A 19,952-nucleotide genomic window follows, 5' to 3' on the forward strand; every position below is an offset into this window, starting at 1 on the left:
TTCAGCATTACAATTCTTGTTTTGATCACTACTTAAGTTAATTCTTGTGATTGCAATAGGTATAATCAAGATGTTTATGGTGATTTTCCAAATTTTTCTAATTTCCAACATGAATATGTCTAATATAAATTTAAATTATCTTGGGAGCTAGCAATTGAAAGATTAGCTAATGGATCTAAGCTATTTTGGGAGTTAGCTATAGAAAAGTTAACTAATAAAGTTGATTTAGATTTAGAAAAGATAGCTAATCATGTGAATTCAAATTTAGAAAGCTAACTAATGTGATATCTGACCGTTTTGCTGAAATTGATGATAGAATAGATCAATTAACTTTGTACTTTGATAGAATACATGACCAATTATATGAATTGTGTGGGGTTATTTCATCTAATTCTATGCAATTTTTTTCTAGAAATAATGGTATGGACACTGCATGTAAAGGTGAGTTATGTTCGAAAAATGATTATGAGATTACTTCCATCCCTTAGGATAATGATTTTGGAACTAATTTTGAAACTCAAGAGGTAACCTTGAATGATGTATTTGTCACCACTCTTGAGGATTTTTAGCACTACAGGTTCCAAAAATATGAATGAACATGAATTTCCTGTGAAAAATCCTTTAGTAAGTTTTTAAGTGATGCAAATTCAAGTTAATATCAATGAAACATTTGAGAAAATAAACCATTCAAATATATGGCTCATGAACTTCAATCATTTTTCATTGATCTACCAAGACCTGAGTTGATGAATTATTATCAAACAAAGCCTCCTTGATAATGAGGTAATATAGTCAACCTAATGACTGTAAGCAAGCGCTTGCTAGGAGGTAAATCAATGGTTTCTTTAATTCATGTCTTTTTTGGTATGTTTAAGGTATATTTGTTTCTTTTTCAATGTTTGCAAAAAATAAAAGTGTAATAGATGCTACCATTGGAGATTGAAAAGTACAAATGATACCCAATCATGACAAATCACCTACTACACTAAGGGAGTACTCTTTTTTCTTTCCTTACCTTGTCATTTTGAGGATGTTGTATAATTTAAGTGTGAGGGGGGTGAATGGTTGGAATTGAATGCATCCCTTGGTATTCATATGAAAATTGATATAATTGTTTCAAAATTTGAATAGTTGATAATATTGGTATGGTTGAAATGTTGAATTTTAGGATTACCAACAGAGAGTTTGATCCAAATACAAGGGGAAATTCTGTCAATATTTTTCTAAAAATTTATTACCATTAATGTTGTGTGGTTGTGCTGTACTTATTGTCATGAGATAGGAACAAAGAATGTAAAGATTGAAGAAAAAGAAGATATTTGATCAAAATGTGAAGATTTTCTTAGTTATTGGCTTTGTGTGCTTTAGTTCTAAGGGGTGGTTATAAGTTTAGTTTTTACATTTGTTGATTATGCTAATTACATAGCAAGCATGATTAAATTAAAAATAATGCATGACCATGGACTTGATCAAATGATGGTATGATAAACTTTCCTTCATTTCATATTATGGAGTACTAGAATTGAAGTTCAAGGTTTGTATAGTAATCATCCCTTTTGTGCCTTTACACATAAGTCTCTATTGTATATTACTTCCATCACTTCAAATCCATAGCATTAGTTTATTTTTATCCACTATTTGAGACAAGCAATGATTTAAGTGTGGGGTGTAACAAGTGCTTATTCTATATGTTTTTATGTGGTTATTTATGTTGGTTTTGGTGTATTTTAGTTATTTTAGGAGTTGAAATGAGAAGATATTTTTTGAGTGAAATGAGAAGATATTTGGATGATTCTTAATGATTTGAAGTGGTTTTCAAGTATACATGAAGTGTGATTGATGAACGAATGAAGTGAAATGAAGAAATCAAAAAGATCATCAATACTAGCAAATTTTATCTTCTGATCAATCAAGGGTATTTTGGATACAACTTAGCATCTACACCTCCAAAATAACTTGATTTTTAATCCATTGGAAGGTAACTCAATGAACTACAATTTTTGTATTTTGTACAAGAACTAATTCAAAATCCTTCACTTAGATATTTGTACATCAAGTCCATGACAGAAGCAAATTGGATCCAAAAACAGAACAAAGAAATTCGTCCATGGATTCACTTATTTATCGCCGGATTCAAGATGGAGAGCAACTTTTAAAGGCCAAAAATAGAGCAATGCAATCTGGCCGAGTTGTAGACAATCCTTTGGCGGATTCTATGGTTGGATTCATGTCGGTAGAAAGTTGCGACTTGCGCAATAATTCACTCTTTTCTCTTCTCTATAAAAAGGCCTTCTTGAGGACGATTTTGTAGAAGAAAAGGAGGAGATAAACCACCAAAAGAAATGTAAATCTTGGCTAGAACTTAGTTCTTAGGTTAGATTATGGTGGTGTAGGCTTAGATTAGTTCCTTTCTTGTATTTGGCTCAACAACAATGAAACTAGATGATGAAGAAAGAGAGACTGGAAGCTCAAGTGACATAGGTTTCTTCTTTCTAACTCTTTATTCTTATATTTGATTCCCATATTTAGTTAATATACAAGTTTGGATCTTGATTTTCATTTGTTTTACGTGTTGCTAAAGTTTCATGCCTTGGATTTTGATTGAACTATCTATGAATTGTTTGTGATATTTTTTTGGTTATTTGATACTGTTATTTTAAACAAGTTATTTAGCACTTTTGCTTATCCAATCAGATTAACTGGCCATTAATTATGATAATTTCAAGATGTTAAACTTGTAATGAGAATTGGAATTTAACACTAATTTAAAGAAATGCTAAACCAAGGGAGTTCACTCATGAAAGGGGAGGTGCACCTTTGTGGCTTATTTTATAGTAATTTCATAGAATCTAATGGGGTTGTAGTTGATTTAGTTGATTTCATAATCACAAAAATAGGTATAGATTAACTAAAGATAGGGATGATACACCAGTGAAAATAGGTATCACATACTTTAGAAAATTGCGACATAGTTAGCCGAGATAGTAGCGCTCAATAATCCGAAAACTACACTTGATTGAGTAGTTTGCACAACCTTGAACTGAGAGCTTTCCACTGTTATTTTTTTGCATATTTTTAACACAGTTTTACTTTTCTCTAATTTGTTGATAGTCTAAATAGCACAGGAATTCAAAGAGCATCGGTAGTTGATCAATCTTCTTTGAGGAGATCGACCCTTAATACCCTATATTCAAACATGGTCTATATACTTGCTGAAATGTGTGAAATATTTAGAAATTTATAAATGTGACAAAAAATTTATTTTTACAGAGACACCTCATGCCTATCAGTTATTACCTTGAAGTCGGAGAGACGAAGTAAAAATATAGGGGAGACATTAAAAAGTGACGTTGAGACTGAAATGGGTCAATGATTGTACATGGAAAATCAATACGAAATTGCAGCAATATAGTGAAAACTTGTGCTTGGGCACAAATTGTATAGGAGAAAACAAAAGTACAAACCATTAAATAATTAAATTAGAATAATAATATGAAACAAAAGTATATATACAACTAGGATTTTTACTTATGGTGGGGCAACTAAAATTAAGCATGTAATATTAAAACAATATGACAAAATATGAAGTGTAATAAAATTAAAAAATTGAAAGATATTTGCATGGTTTCAAAAATAATGGACAAAATGTAAGGAAAATACGTGAGTTGGTGTATTTACCACCCTAAATTCTTCTCCTCTAATAATGCGAGAAATATCAAATTGTAAGAAACTGTATCAATTGAAATGCACGCATGAATACGGAGACAGTATTAAAGCATATACAGTTAAATAGAAAAAGGTGCTAGTGTGAGTTTAATAACACTGAAGTGCAGTTATGCTAGAAGGGTCAAGTATTTGAAGCAGGGAGCAAAGTTGTCGCATATAGTTAAGAATCAAGTATATAGCAGTAATTCAGTATGATATCCAATGTTCAATTATTATATCAGCTTTGATAATAGTACGATAACTATATATTTATTTTTTGAAGCATTTTGCAATATCTGCAATAAAATTAAAAAGTAATAGGAGAAAATTATGAGAATAGAATTTTAACTAATAATTTAAGAAATTTTTACTCATGCTCAATTATTAATTATTGATGAAAGTGATGTGTCATATGAAAAGATTGTTACACATGTTTTAACAATGAAAGATTGCCTATTATGTTTTTTGAATTTTTTATTACACCAAGTATATCCCAATTTTATTTTTATTTGTATTTTACATACTTAAAAGATTAATGGCATTGATAGTTAAAGAAAAAGATAATAAAGCTCATTTTGGTATGCCTCGTATAAAATGTTGTAGAAGTATTTTTTATGTTGATATGAGAAAGTATAATCAATATCGTAAGAATTACTCTCTTCGTCCCGTTGAAAATATCATATTTTTCATTTTGAAATATCTAAAAATGTATGTATCTTATTAAAGTCAGGTTTACTTTTCATTTCTTTTTCCAATGTTATCCTTACCTTTATCTATGATTTTAATTCAAATTTGAAATTTGAAATTTTGAACGTAACTTTGAAAACAAATTCACTAATATTATTATTAAATCACTATTTTAAAAAAATTGGAAACCCAAAATGTGATAAACAATTTGGGACTGAGGGAGTAATATATAGTATTATTCAGGAAGATTTTTGAGGGAAACCAAGTAGGTGAATGGCTGTTAAAAAAAGTGAGCAATTTGACAGAAAATTTAGGAAGGTTTAAGAGACATGGGTGAAAGAGAGGGATTAAAAGTTTTTGAGAGAAAAATCTTGAAGGTTTAAGCGACAAGGGTAAAAGAGAGGGATTCATTATGTACAACATGCTTTTTGTTTTGTTGTGTACATGTCCCTCATAAATTTTCTGCATATTTATTTTAAATCCCCTCATCTTGCCACTGAACTGAAGGCTTGTTTCATACTTTGGGAATTTACTTGTGGGTGCTTTTTGTTTTGTTGTGTACATGTCCCTCATAAATTTTCTGCATATTTATTTTAAAGCCCCTCATCTTGCCACTGAACTGAAGGCTTGTTTCATACTTTGGGAATTTACTTGTGGGTGGCTAGGAAGAAAAATCCTAGAACAAGGTTGAGGAGCAGGGAAGTTGCCGCTGCCGTCACCATTGTCAAATTATTGCAATGCCACAATCAAATTCTCCAACGAAATAGCACTGTAAAGCTTGTGTGAGTTTAATAACACTGAAGTGCAGTTATGCTAGAAGGGTCAAGTATTTGAAGCAGGGAGCAAAGTTGTCGCATATAGTTAAGAATCAAGTATATAGCAGTAATTCAGTATGATATCCAATGTTCAATTATTATATCAGCTTTGATAATAGTACGATAACTATATATTTATTTTTTGAAGCATTTTGCAATATCTGCAATAAAATTAAAAAGTAATAGGAGAAAATTATGAGAATAGAATTTTAACTAATAATTTAAGAAATTTTTACTCATGCTCAATTATTAATTATTGATGAAAGTGATGTGTCATATGAAAAGATTGTTACACATGTTTTAACAATGAAAGATTGCCTATTATGTTTTTTGAATTTTTTATTACACCAAGTATATCCCAATTTTATTTTTATTTGTATTTTACATACTTAAAAGATTAATGGCATTGATAGTTAAAGAAAAAGATAATAAAGCTCATTTTGGTATGCCTCGTATAAAATGTTGTAGAAGTATTTTTTATGTTGATATGAGAAAGTATAATCAATATCGTAAGAATTACTCTCTTCGTCCCGTTGAAAATATCATATTTTTCATTTTGAAATATCTAAAAATGTATGTATCTTATTAAAGTCAGGTTTACTTTTCATTTCTTTTTCCAATGTTATCCTTACCTTTATCTATGATTTTAATTCAAATTTGAAATTTGAAATTTTGAACGTAACTTTGAAAACAAATTCACTAATATTATTATTAAATCACTATTTTAAAAAAATTGGAAACCCAAAATGTGATAAACAATTTGGGACTGAGGGAGTAATATATAGTATTATTCAGGAAGATTTTTGAGGGAAACCAAGTAGGTGAATGGCTGTTAAAAAAAGTGAGCAATTTGACAGAAAATTTAGGAAGGTTTAAGAGACATGGGTGAAAGAGAGGGATTAAAAGTTTTTGAGAGAAAAATCTTGAAGGTTTAAGCGACAAGGGTAAAAGAGAGGGATTCATTATGTACAACATGCTTTTTGTTTTGTTGTGTACATGTCCCTCATAAATTTTCTGCATATTTATTTTAAATCCCCTCATCTTGCCACTGAACTGAAGGCTTGTTTCATTCTTTGGGAATTTACTTGTGGGTGCTTTTTGTTTTGTTGTGTACATGTCCCTCATAAATTTTCTGCATATTTATTTTAAAGCCCCTCATCTTGCCACTGAACTGAAGGCTTGTTTCATACTTTGGGAATTTACTTGTGGGTGGCTAGGAAGAAAAATCCTAGAACAAGGTTGAGGAGCAGGGAAGTTGCCGCTGCCGTCACCATTGTCAAATTATTGCAATGCCACAATCAAATTCTCCAACGAAATAGCACTGTAAAGCTTGCCTCCCTTCCTTCCTAAGCCTCCCTATTTGATGATTTCTAAAAGTTATGTTAGTTGTATCTAATTTCTCTTATTTTCTCTTGAATTAGTTTGCTTATGTGTTTTTTTAATCATTTTATAGCTATTAATGGTTAAATTTGTTTGCTCTATGGAAATCTTGACTAATGTTTACTTATGTTAAACTAGAACTTGGTTGAGTTTTCTTTACCCTTAATCTACTTGTGAAAAGGCCCCAACCTAAATTTTGTATTAACTGGGTGAATCTTTTGAATTTGTATGTGCATGGAGAGGGGAACTTTGACCAGTCCAAAGTTGGTCGGAGCCCGTGAGTGATGTTCGAAAGCCAGAGAATTAGAAGAATTGAAGAAATTTCTCTGGTATATAGCAATAAATTGTCCTTTGACCTATGATAATCTTTGCTTGCATTGCTTGAAATACTAGAATGATTTATGTTGACTCTACTTCGTGGATTAATGTTATGGGGTCTTGGTTAATTGAGCTGCTAGGATGATATGCACTAATTTTTGGTTTTGAATAGAGAGTTCTATAGGGATGGCTTTTTATTCTCTTAAATAGGTGGGAGGGCTTGTAGAATGCCTACTCTAATGAAAGAGTTGAGAATTACACAAACCCTTTCAACCTTGTTAGTGGTCCTAGTGTTATTGAAGTTGTTTCTTTCATTGGTTTATTCTTGCTTAAGTCCAAGTGTATGGTTAGTGGGTCTATAAAAAATCCAATACATGTTCTAGAGAAGCTTATAGCTTATGATACTCTTCTCCGTCACCGTATCAAGTGATTCTCATGCTAGCCTTTTCTTTTCAGAAATAAGCTAATTCAGTAGTCCTATTAAACATATTGTACAGAAAATGTTTATCTACACTTAAAGAAATATTTTATTTAGATAGGATATTGCATTCTACTTAGACTAGTGGCACGCATAAAAAGGACAACTATGAGAACTCCTAATGTTAGGATATTCATGTTATCTTAGATTCCTTTCTGTACACTACAAGAATTCTGGTCATCAGTGACAACACTTTTCAGTGATGATAAAAAGTTGTCACATAATGAGGTCCTTTACCCACAACTTTGAAAGTCTTTACAACTGCCTTATACAAGCTAACTAATCTGTCACGATTTGGATTTGTCGTCACAAAGACATTCCTACCAACAGAATTTGAGAGAGCTGGAGTTAATGGAATACTTTGGTGATGACTTGGTGAATGTCATCTATGAGGACCTGAATTTTATTTTACTTACTTTTATTTTATTTTACTGGTTTAATTAATTATTATTCATTCATTTGCTCCAATTAAATTATTTCATCCTTTTTAATTACATTTGCATGGAACACTGTCTCATTTTATATTTTAAAAACGTTTGCTAGTAAATTTAATTTTTTTGTGGCCCGTTTAGTGAGAAATAGTGAATACACGTTTTTCGAGGCAAAATTCAATTTGAAAGTGCAGTGATTTTGGAGAATTAAGGATGATCCATAGTAGACTAAGAAAAGTTAATTGAGAGATTAGAGGTGAGTAAGTTAAATTAAACTCAATTAGGAGCACTAATTGCCCACTATTCATTTGTGAACTTTTTATACCAAAGCACCTTTATATCATTTCTTCCTTTCATTCCATCACTTCACCAACAACTCACTCAAACCTTTTCTTTCCCCTCCCATCTTGGCCGGCCACCCTTCACCATTTCTTGCCAAAAATTTCAGCTTTCTTTTCTTCCATTTTTGCTCCAAAACACACTCCAAACTTGCTCCTTTTCTTGGAACATCACTCAAGGTTGAAGGGAGACTTGAAGGAGGAAAGAACCTTGATGGTTTAGAGCTTAAACTCTAGTGGTTTGATCTTCATCTCTTGAAAGTAAGGTAACACCCCAAAGCTCTCATTTTTCCTTCCAACTTATGGTTAGTTTAGTTAGTTTTAACTAGTTAAGCATTGGGTTGTTGATGGGTTCAATGAACCTTGACTCTATGTAGATGGCTTGAGGTGGCTTCTTAGGTAGTGGCGTTGAGGAATTATTGTGTGTTTAGTTGTTTGTTTAATACTTGTTTTGATGAATTATGGCTTAGTTTTGGTTGGGAAAGTTGAAAAGAAAAGTTGAAGAGAAAAAGGGAGCATGCAATCCGAAATTTTGCTGGTTATTTCCCTCATGTTAATTTTAAATTTTGTGGTTATTTTGGTGCCAAAATGCTTGTTATATATTGGTGTTTATGTGTGTCAATTATCTCTCAAAAAGCATTTCATTTGGTTGAGTTAAAGTTGGGTTAAAGTGAGAATGCAAATCTGGAAAATTTCTGATCAGGATACCAGACTAGTGTGTACGTATCAGCCCATAACTTTTCGTCCAGGAGTCGAAATCAAGTACCGTTTGTGGCAGCTAAAACTAGACTCCGAGGGCTTTCCAACAATATAAAATGTACCTTCTAGTTCATTTTCATGAGCCGTAGTGAATCGGTAAATTTGACTGATTTTTCTCACTGTTTTCATCCGAGAAACAAGCATAGCTGCAGTTTGTAGCTCATTTGTACTCATCTTACAAAATGAATTTTAAAACAGTTCTAGTGAATTTTGGCGTTTTGAGTCTATTTTCAACACCGCAAACCACATGAAATTTTGAGTTGTGTAGCTTTAGTTATAACCAGATTTTAAAACTGTGTCAGGTGCTCCAAAACTGAAAATTCCGGGAATCAAGTTCTAAAAATATTGTATTTGAAACTAAAACTATTGTTCCGGGAATCAGCTTTCCTAAAACTATTGTAACTTGATGTAAAAAGGTCCAAATTGAGTTCTATTTATTGTATTTGAAACTAAATTTTGAGTTCTATCAGTGGTATAAATTTCAAGGGCTGATTCTATTTCTATGAATTTTGCCAAATTTTCAAAGTTTACTGAAAATGCAAAACTGTTTTGCTCTGTTCTTGCAAGGACAGTGAGTTGGAGCTAAAATTTGAATGATTTCGGATTTGAATCTGGGAAAAGTGTCTTCTAGAGATTTTTAGTACTTTAAATCTAGTTTCCAAAGTATAAAGTTTCCAATTTTTAGATTGACGGAACTCGAGATATGATTTTTCCAAGTGGTGTCGCACAAAACTGGAATTTTCTGGTTTCAAACAAAATGCTCTTTTAAGAACTCTCAACTTTCCTCTGAGATTGTTAGTTCATTTTAAGTTTCATTTCATGGATGGATACAAGGTCTTTTTGAACATTAGACCTTTATTTTAAATCTTGGTTCCCAAAGGATTAAACCTCTCTTGATGCGTTTTCTTGGTTGCCTAACTTTCTTGGTTAATTGCACCTCAATTCATACTTGAGAAATGGATTTCAACCTCTAATCTTATGTCCTTGATTTCCATGACGTTGAACTCTAAAAATGGAGTTTTTTAACTAGAGTAATTTTTGGAGAATTTCACTAGTTTATACTTGAAATTTGGAACCTTTAACTTTAAAATTTACTATGGAAATGAGTGGAGTTTTGATGAATTCTGACTCCATTAGTTTAGAAAATGTGAACGCTCCTTATATTCTAAATCTTGGGGGTAGGACTAAAAGTTTTGAGAGATGAAAACCATCTTCCTTTTTCTCGATTTTCGTGTCGAAAGTAAATATGATACTTTCTTTTGGAATTGAGGGTTCTTGCCAAGATTTGACTCGAAAATGACTTTTGAGTTTCCTTTGAGTATTATTTCAATGATTTAGTGAAAAAGACTCCTCGAACTTGTGACTCGAACTTGTGACCTTGAGAGTGAGTAGTAAGAAAATGTTTTTCTTATTAGCCTTGGTCGAGTATCTAGATAATCGTGATTGTGCATGTCTCAGGTGGTCACGTGGACGCCGAGGAGTTTGTCTGACCTCTCGCTTTTACTCTTGTTTTGCCCTTGACTTTTGGTAAGTGTCAAGTGCACGTTCAATGTTACTATGATTGAAATGATATTTGTACAAGTGTTATATGATACGTGAATTTGCCGAGACGATGGTGTACTTCATCGCCCTCATCCTCTCTCTCTCTTGATTGAATGATACTTGTTAAATGAATGTATATGACTTGCACTTGTATTTGAACACGTTTTAACTCGTGAGCACTGAGCGGCAGCATGTATCACACCCTATTCGGGTGGGAGGTGCCTCTCATACCGACTCATTGCTATGATCGATTCTCTGAGCGGCAGCATGTACCACACCCTAATCGGGTGGGAGGTGCCTCTCATACCAGCGCAGAGTTATGAACAATTCTAAGCTGATTGGAGTGTTGTCTTATCGACCAATTATACTTGTGGGAACGCCCCAACCCATTGGCTAACCTCGTAACTCGAGTTGGCAAGGGTTTGGTTGAGAAGTTTGGTGAACCTTGGGAAATGATATAGTTTGATCTTTTGAAATCTCGCTTGGCATACTTGAATAGTATCACCACTACATGAATGTTTGGTTCCAAATCCGAGTGGGTGTTATGTTGGATGGAGGAAGAAAGTGGAGCACTACGTGTAGACACCAAATTTTTAAGGTATCTTGTTTACTATTATTTTTATTTTTGATTAATTTCATTTACTTTTAGTCTTTTATTTTTAAGTCATTTTTATCATATAATTAAGCTTTAATCATTTAATCATTTAATTTTTTATTTTTGTTTGTTTCGATTCTAGGTTTTCATTTTATTTGATTTTTTGTTTTGATTCGTGTCTCTTGCCTTACTTTAATTGAATTAAGAGTTTTTTGCACTAAATTTTCAAAAAGAAAAAGGAAAAGAAAAAGTCAATCAAAGGGACAAGAACAAGACACCTAAGCCTATTCTGGAGTTTGAAATCTTGGCCTTTCATCTTAGGTTTAGGTTTCTTTGGGGTGCCTTTAAAATGAAAACAGCCGCAAGAGAGAGCGGAGAGGAGGTTTTCGTCTGGGGGGAGCCAGAAACAAAAAAAAGAAAACAAAAGCAAGAGAGGAGCGGCTGAAAAAAAGAAAAAGCCGAGAGAGGGCTGAGAGACAGAGGCAAAGGGAGTAAGAATGGAACTATCAGGCAAGAAAAAGGGGGCTTTCCGACTGAAAAAAAAAAACAGAGCAAAGGAAAGGAGAAAAACAGAGGGGCGGCGGACAAGGAAGAAACAGGGGGCGGATTGAAGAGAGAGCTTAGGAGCAAGAAAACAAAGCAAGCGAAAGGGAAAATCTGAAAAATTAGGAAAGAGCTTCGGGACAAAAACGAAAGAGAGCAAGAGTGATAGAGGGAGAGGATGGAAAAAGCTAGAAAAACAAGAAACCAAACGAAGAAAAAGGACGGAGGGCTCTCGGCTGAAAGGAAAGTCTGCAAATTTGGGGGTTTCGGAGAGAAAAAACAGAGAATGAATTTTGGGTAAAAGATTAATTTGTTACGGCTGCCTTTCTACGCAATTTTTCGTGTGAATGGGATACGGATTATGGTGGAAGTTTTGAATCCCAGAACGTGAGAGATGTTTCAAGGAAAGAGATGGGTTTGGACCGGATGCTGCGACCGCAGGATACCATGGAAAAGGCTCTGGCAAATATTTTGGACAACTTACGAGAGAGGGAAGGATCGGAGGGGAACCAAAAGGGGAGACTGAGAGTTGAAAAATCTGGAGAAAAGGGAGGAAGAGCTTCGGTTGGCGGGAGAAGAGGTAAAGGGAAAGAGGGAGCTTCGTCAGGTGAGCTGGAAAAGAAAGAAAGCGAAGATGGAAGGTGCAAGCTGAAAGGAAAACGGGAAGCAATTGCCGAACGGAAATCAATAGGAGCTGCCATCGCCGGAATTCGCCACTGCCACCCGTGAATTGCCACCGTGAGAGGCCATTGTAAGGTAACTTCTTCGTTTATATTTCAGTCTTCATTTTTGCATAAGCTCCGGAAGCTTTCGGAGCGTGTCTACCGTGGTTTGCTATGAGCATTTTGTTTCAATTTTATGCTAATTATTCATGTTTCTTTGAATACACATGCTTTGTATATTGATTGGCCTGAAATCTCCTATGTCGCTGACAAATCTTGGGCTGATTATAACACCGATGGAGTAGGAATCGAGGAAATTTTTTTTATGTTCATTTGCTGTTCGATGAAATGCTTGTTTCAAAATTCTAATTGGAAGGTGATTTGGCTGCCTTTGCAAGCGAGGAAAACAAATAGTCGGCAGGTTCCATGCTTATCAAAAGAATTGGTTTTTATGGAAAGAAAAAGGATCTTGACGGGCTTGTTTTGCATCTTTTTCTGTTTTTTTTTTAGTGTTCCTTTTGTATGAATTCCAATCAATGACATGAGATTGTATGAGGGGAGATTCATGTGAGTTTCATGTTTTGGGAGGTCTGAAGATAAGTTTCTTTCTTTCCATTTTGATGTTTTGCTTCTGCGAATAAAAATCAAATAGCAGTCTTTCTTGTTGGGTATGCATGCTTTCGGTGTTTGTTTGGGCTGAATTTCCTTGGATTTCTGATAATTTGGGGTTGATTATGACCCCAATTGAGCCGAGAATCAATGATGTTTTTATGCATTTTTAGTGTTTGATAAAATGTCTGATCTGCTTGGGGAAGACGATTGTTTGCTTAAAGTTTGACATTCCGGTCATTGCATTCCCCTTTTGCTTTGTAATTTAGCCCCAGAGTTCCAGAATTTCGTAATTCGACCCCAAAACATTCATAATTCATGCAGTTAAATCCCTACTTGGTTGCATTTAAACCCCAAGTGTTCCCTTTATTCTTGATTTGACTAAAAGGCTGAAAAGTTGGCCTTACGTCACTTTTTAAGATTTTAATCATTTTTGTTATTTTTTTTTTTTTAAGTAGTCTTTTAGTTTGATTATTTCTTGTTTTTAGTTCATAATCGTGGCTTAATATTTTTTGTTGATTTGTTTATGTTGTTGGGTTTAGGATTATGGTTTAGATTGTGGGTAATAACATTTGTTTGGGTTTGTAAAAGTGGGTTTAATTTGGGTTTAGGAAGATAAAGTCCAACACTTTTTGTTGGGTTTTAGGAAGTGGGTCTTGGTTTATTTTTATGGATTTTAGCATGGGCTTGGAAGTGGAAGCCCACTCTTCTTCGTTAGGCTGGTTTGGGTAAAAAAGATAAGCGGGCTTGCTTGTGTTCTTAAGATTTTCGGTTGGGATAAGAAGGTTTTGGCCCAAACAGATAAATAAACTGGCCCAATGGCCTGATCCACTAAGAAACCTTTGCAGATCAGTCCCTATACTTTTATTTAATTTTACTATGGCCCTACAAACTTTTAATGCTTTCAATTGGGTCCCTAATTTAATTGCAAATAGGTCCCTAAACTTTATCTTTCTTTAATTTTGACCCCAAAACTTTGTTAATGTTTGCAATCAAGTCCTTTATTCTTCTGACTTCTTGAATGTGGGTTGTTTATATGATTTAATGGATTCAATTTCACGATTCAATTTCATTATTATTTGGTAATTAAAGCGATGCCTTGACCTTTTCTTTTATTTTGGAGGGTAAATGAGTATTTTCACTTCATTAAGGTATCAACTCAAGGGAGGTACACTCTATCCCTTATTTTTACTTTATTTGACCCTATGTGTACTTATGTGATTTATGTGTTTAATTGCATGCTGTTGAATGTTTTCATTTTATTTATTTATTTATTCGCTTTATTCGTCTTAATTTCGTATATTTATTTTAGTTCATTTTGATTATTGGAAAGGCATTTAAATGCCCAAATTGTAATAGTTAGGTTTATTTTATTTATTTTCATTTTTCCCCCGTTATATTGTAGTAGGCCCCCCTCTCAAATGTAATAGCTAGGGTTTTATTCGCTTTCTTTTTGCTTGTGTGATTTGCATGCTTACGTGCTATGTGTTACCGCTTTCTTAGGTTTTGGTATCTAGATATGCATGCTTATGTGTTATGTGAATTACGTGCTCACATGTCTACTTGCTTTAATTATGCATATTACTTATATATGTGTATGATGGATGCAAATGCACGTAACCGTGGCTAGTCCAATGCTAGTCATGGTTGTCCCCTCGAGCTCTTGCAAGTCCAATGCTTGTGAGAGAGCGTAGATATGGGCTAATCCAACGCTAAACCCTTAGGAGCCCTTCGCACGCTAGATCATGATTGCATGATAAAATCACTTCATCTCATGCATATTTTTCCCTTTCTAGGGTTTTTTATCATTTTGAATGATATTCCTTATATATGTATACCCCTTCTCCCATATTTTCCCTTATATGTATATTACTTGCCCCTTTTGTATGAAACATGACATTAGACTCGCATTTCATATAAGCATTAGAACTAGGTTAGTTCATTTGCTTGATTAGACTAGGGAGTAATCCCTCGAATATGGGATATGGACGAGTTTGGCTTTTCAAACCTTAGCACGCTCGTATTCCCTCTATTAAAGGGAAAATTGAGTCATGAACATTAGTCCCCCGTACCCGACATGATGCATTCCTTAAGACATGTATATTTCTATAATTATTTTATTTCCTCTTCTTAGGGTCTCATATTTTTTGCATTATTCGTGACCTCTCCAAGGAGTCATTATTGGGCATCACAACTAATGTGATTGGTACCATTCGAACTTTGAAGAGAAATTTTGCCCCCGATACCCCCTAGGTCTAGGGTTTGCATTCATATAGTACATCCAAATGTGATAAATTCTTTGGTTAAAACAAGAAAATCTTTGATTAAATCACGCAACTAGCCTTGGCTAGGTCGAAGGGGTGCCTTGGATTTCATCCCCGCCTTCTCCTTCGTCAAATGTGACTCCCAAACCTTTTTCGTTGGTTTACGTAGACTAGGAGTCGTTTAAAAGGGGTTTCTTTCTATCTTTTTCCTTTAAAAAATTCATTTTAGCTGACTTGGTACACCTTAACTCTATACCAAGTGGCGACTCCGATTTTTATTTCAAAAACCCTTTTTAAACTATATTTTGGGTCAAATCGTCGCATTTTCAAGTCCCATTTAGACCCACTTTCTTTGTAAATCAAAAATCATAATTTTTCATCAAAAATTCACTTTTTAAACCATTTATTTATTTTATAAAAAATGGGGCGCGACAGCTGGCGACTCCACTGGGGACTTAGAGAGTCCGAGCAAATTTGATTTAGTCAATCTTTTTCTTCTTTTAACCTTCTCATATATCGCATTTGGATGTTTAGGGTTGCATTCTTCTTTTCCTTTTGCCTTTTTCTTTTTTTTAGGGATTTTGCATCCACCACGCGCTTAATCGCTCTTCGCACACTATGTATGTGATGAATGGATGGTTCATTTATTTGTTTACTTTTTTCGCGATTGCATTTTGGGATGGGGGGTAGTTACCCTAGAGACTTCGACCGCCTCTAATGGTACAATCCCTCCCCTCGATAAAAAAGCACCTCATACGTGCATGCATAGTCTTATTTATCCTATTTTTTTCTTTATCGTGGGCGCCATCCCTGTGAGGACTTGAAAATTTTCTTATTTTTATAGAATATTACCGAGTTATTTAAATAATTATTCACTCATTTTCTCCGAATTATTTATTTCGACCATTTTAAATCCATTTAGATGGAACAACGTCTCTTTTATGTTTTTAAATCGTTTTGTTGGAAAATTTACTTTTCAAAAATTCGTTTAGTTTGGAACAACGAGTGCACGTCTTTCGAGACTATACTTGAATCGGGAGTGTATTAATATTGGAGAATTAAGAATGTTTAATAGTAGATTAAGAAAAGTTAATTGAGAAATTAATACTCGACTCATGTAAGAACTCACAAATTTACCTATTTTAAACTCCAGTTACGAGCTTATTTAATTATTTATTTGGCCAATGGCCCCGAATATTATTTTCTATCCTTATTAGACCTAAATACATGGAATTATAGCTTCATTATATTTTTAAAGTGTCTCGTTTCAAAAATTATTTTCTTGGAAGCTTGTTTAGCGAAAAAATGAAAACGCGTTAGGAAATTTTATCCGATTGAGAGTACAATAGGCTTGGAATATTCAAGACTTGTACAATGGTCCTAAAATAGGTAATTTTATGTTTAAGTACTCAAGTGATAGTTAGTAGTACAATCGTTATAAGAATTTCTCGAAGGTTTCGCGTTATAGCGTTCAAATTGGCGATACGCGTTTTCACACGCGCGATTTTAATTGAGGGACTTTAGACCCTTATTTCGAGACAATTAAGAGTGAATAATATTTATATGAACATAAGTACATTAGAGGTTTAGTGCACTAGTGAACCAAACGCGAGAGAAATCGAGCCCTAAACGCACCAAACGAGCCCTAATGAGGGTTGACTTTGGAGTGAATTTTCACCACTCATTTTAATCTTCCCTTGGAAGCTAGAATTGATCATATTTCACTCTCTCTTCTCTCCCAAAGTGCCGACCAGCCCACCTCTCTCTCTCACTCCATTATTTCAAAATTTTCTTCACCAAATCAACCACAAAACTTCAATCAATCTTCACCAAACTTGAAGACCATCTAGCAAACTACTTGGAGGTTGGATCTAGCTAACTAAAGGGCTGCAATTCACGGTTTCTTGGAGCCTCTTGAGGACCGAAAATTTCTGATCTAAAGCACTAAGGAGGTATAACATCATCCTACACCTTAAACTTGGATTATGATGGTAGAAATACATCTTTAAGCTATTGCATGTGTATGGATGGCTCGGTATTGTTGGAAAATTTGAAAGTGGGCTCTATGAATTCCCACACTTGGGTTGTTGCTGATTAGAGGTTTAATGTTGGATTTAATGGTAGTTTAGTGGTTAAAATGATGGATTTATGGAGTATTATTGTTGGAAACTCAAAGTTGAGGTCATGACAAGAAATTTCCGAAACTGCCCCTGTTTTGTTCGGCCATGATAAGGCCAATTTTTGGTGATTTATTGGCGTAAACCTGATGTTTATATGTTATGTTAGATGTGTAAAAAATTTCATTGGAAAACATTAACGTTTAGATGGGCAAATGAATTTATTCGTGAACTAGGCAAGCTGGAAAACTATTTTCGGATAACCCTGTCCAGCGGTAGCATTTTGACCATAACTTTGTCCTCTGACTTCGAAATTGAGTGCCGTCAGTGGCATTCGAAACTAAACATCCATACCTTTCCAACGGTATAAAATACGTATTCTGATTCCATGTGTAGGAGCCGAACCATTCGTTTTAAGATAGCTGTCCTGTCTCTCGGATCTGCTGGAATGATTTGTCGAGGCAGCAACTTGAGGCTCAATTTCGAGCTGGTTGCTTGCCAAATTTCAGAACGTTTCCTTCTGTGAACTTCTAGCCCTATGAATTTATTTTCTAATGCCATAAACCATGCTCAATTCCGAGTTAGGTCGACTGAGTTGTGATCAAAACAATAACACTGCTCTGTTTTGGAAAAACCTACTTTTGGACAGATTTGGAATAAGACTTGTTGTGGTCTTATTAAATGAAATTCATGGTGTTAAACACCTACCAAATGCACCCTGAACGTTCCTTAGACTTTTCTTTCACATATGAACCATGATTGAAGGATTTTCTTAGCCAAACGATTGGATTTGGAAAGAAAAGGATTAAAGGCAGATTGCCTTAAGAATTTTTCCGAACTTTAGTTGGTTCGTTGACTACCTTCCCGAAGTTATTTTTCTGTGAAACTTGATAGAGAGATACTCTTTATATAAGAGTAAAATACTGCCAATTTTGGTACCAATCCAAGTTCGTTTCGATACCTAATTAAATTTCTACTGTTGGAGGTTCAAATCTGGAAATTCTTCTCCAGTCTTGAATTTTCCCCAACTTTGAGCTACCGTATCTCGGTACTCGAAACTCCGATTCTTGATCCGCTTGCTTTGGTATAAACCTCACTTGCAACTATAATTGAGTTACAAATTCCAGAGGCCGGTTCGCAACGTGTGAATCGTACTGAATTTTCAAAGTTGGTCACAATCCAACTTAATTCTGCCTTGTAAACCGAGTCTGTACCTTCAAGCTCATTTTTGAGCACTTTCCACTTCGATTCATGAAAAAGGGTCTTCTAGGAACTTATAGTACTTTCTAAGAGGTTTCCAACGGTATAAAGTTTTCCAATTCTTGACTTGTGCCGAGTGAGTTACGATTTTTCAAAGATTCATAATAAAACTGAAATTTTCCAATTTCAAGGAAATAGAATTTTTCAAGAACTCTTTATTCTTTTGATATTATCTAAACGTTTTATCCCCGATTTCCTAGATAAAGGCTTAAATACTTTTGAACGTTATCAAACCCCACTCGAACCTCGATTTACGAGTAATTGAGGTTCATTTTCACGGAATTCACTCGATTAATGCTAGTGAACGAATTATTCCTCGATATTTGGGATATGAATGATAATTCACTACTATTTGCTCAGGCGCACACGAGGACCTTTAAGAGGATTCCCCGGTGGACGCTTGAACTTCCCTTGACCTTACTTACACCTAATACTTGGTGAGTGTCAGGTGTATGTAAACTTGTTACATGTTTAATTATTATTTATGATTGGAAATCTTGAAAGTGGAGTCGAGTGTGTACTTTACCACACTCGTTCTCATTAGAAATGAAATTTTAATGATTGAAATGCATTGAATGAATGATTGAAATGCATTGAATGAATGAAATGTATTGGTATGCTAGCTGCATACGTCGTTGGAGTGAATCTCCTCGACACACAAGTGCACATGGGGGACGCCCAAATCTCATTGGCCGACCTTGGACTCGAGCCGGCATGGGCTTGGTCGGGAACCTTGGCGAACCATGAGATATATAAGCTTGACCTAATGAGAGGTCTTGCTTGGCATACTCGAATAGTATCGCCACAAACTAATGACAGGCGGGCCCGATACAGGGGTATGTAAGGTGAAAGGGGACAGGTTAAGTGGAGTTCTACGGACTAAACCTACCCGATTGACGGAGTGTCAATTCGTGGAGGTTATTGCTCGTGCAAGTGGAACTCAGCTCCTGAGAGCTACGGACTAAACCTACCCGATTGACGGAGTGTCAATTCGTGGAGGTTATTGCTCGTGCAAGTGGAACTCAGCTCCTGAGAGTTACTATATCCTTGAATTGTTTCTGTTTACTTTTCCGCTCGAATTGTTAATTATTGCAATATTATTGCTTGACTTGTAAATTGAGATTGTTATTTGAGCAATGTGCCTGCATGTGTGTTCTTGGCCTCACGAGCGTTTTGCTCACCCTGTAGATTTGTTTTCCTTATCAGGACTGGACCCGGAGACGAATTGGAGAAACCCTCCTGATGTATTTTTGTTTAGGGTTTCTATTATCATTATGGCTACGCCTCTTGGCTTTGGGTTGTGCTTTTGTATTTGGAATGTAGTACTTGGGCATGAGATGAATTTGAGTTTAAAGTTGTATTTTGAACACCCGATGTACGAGTTGGATAATGGATGACCATGTTTACTTGAACGCTTCCGCATCACTGTATTTATGTTTTTGTACTTGT

Source organism: Coffea eugenioides, chromosome 5 (genome assembly GCF_003713205.1).
Source record: "Coffea eugenioides isolate CCC68of chromosome 5, Ceug_1.0, whole genome shotgun sequence".
Taxonomy (NCBI): domain Eukaryota; kingdom Viridiplantae; phylum Streptophyta; class Magnoliopsida; order Gentianales; family Rubiaceae; genus Coffea; species Coffea eugenioides.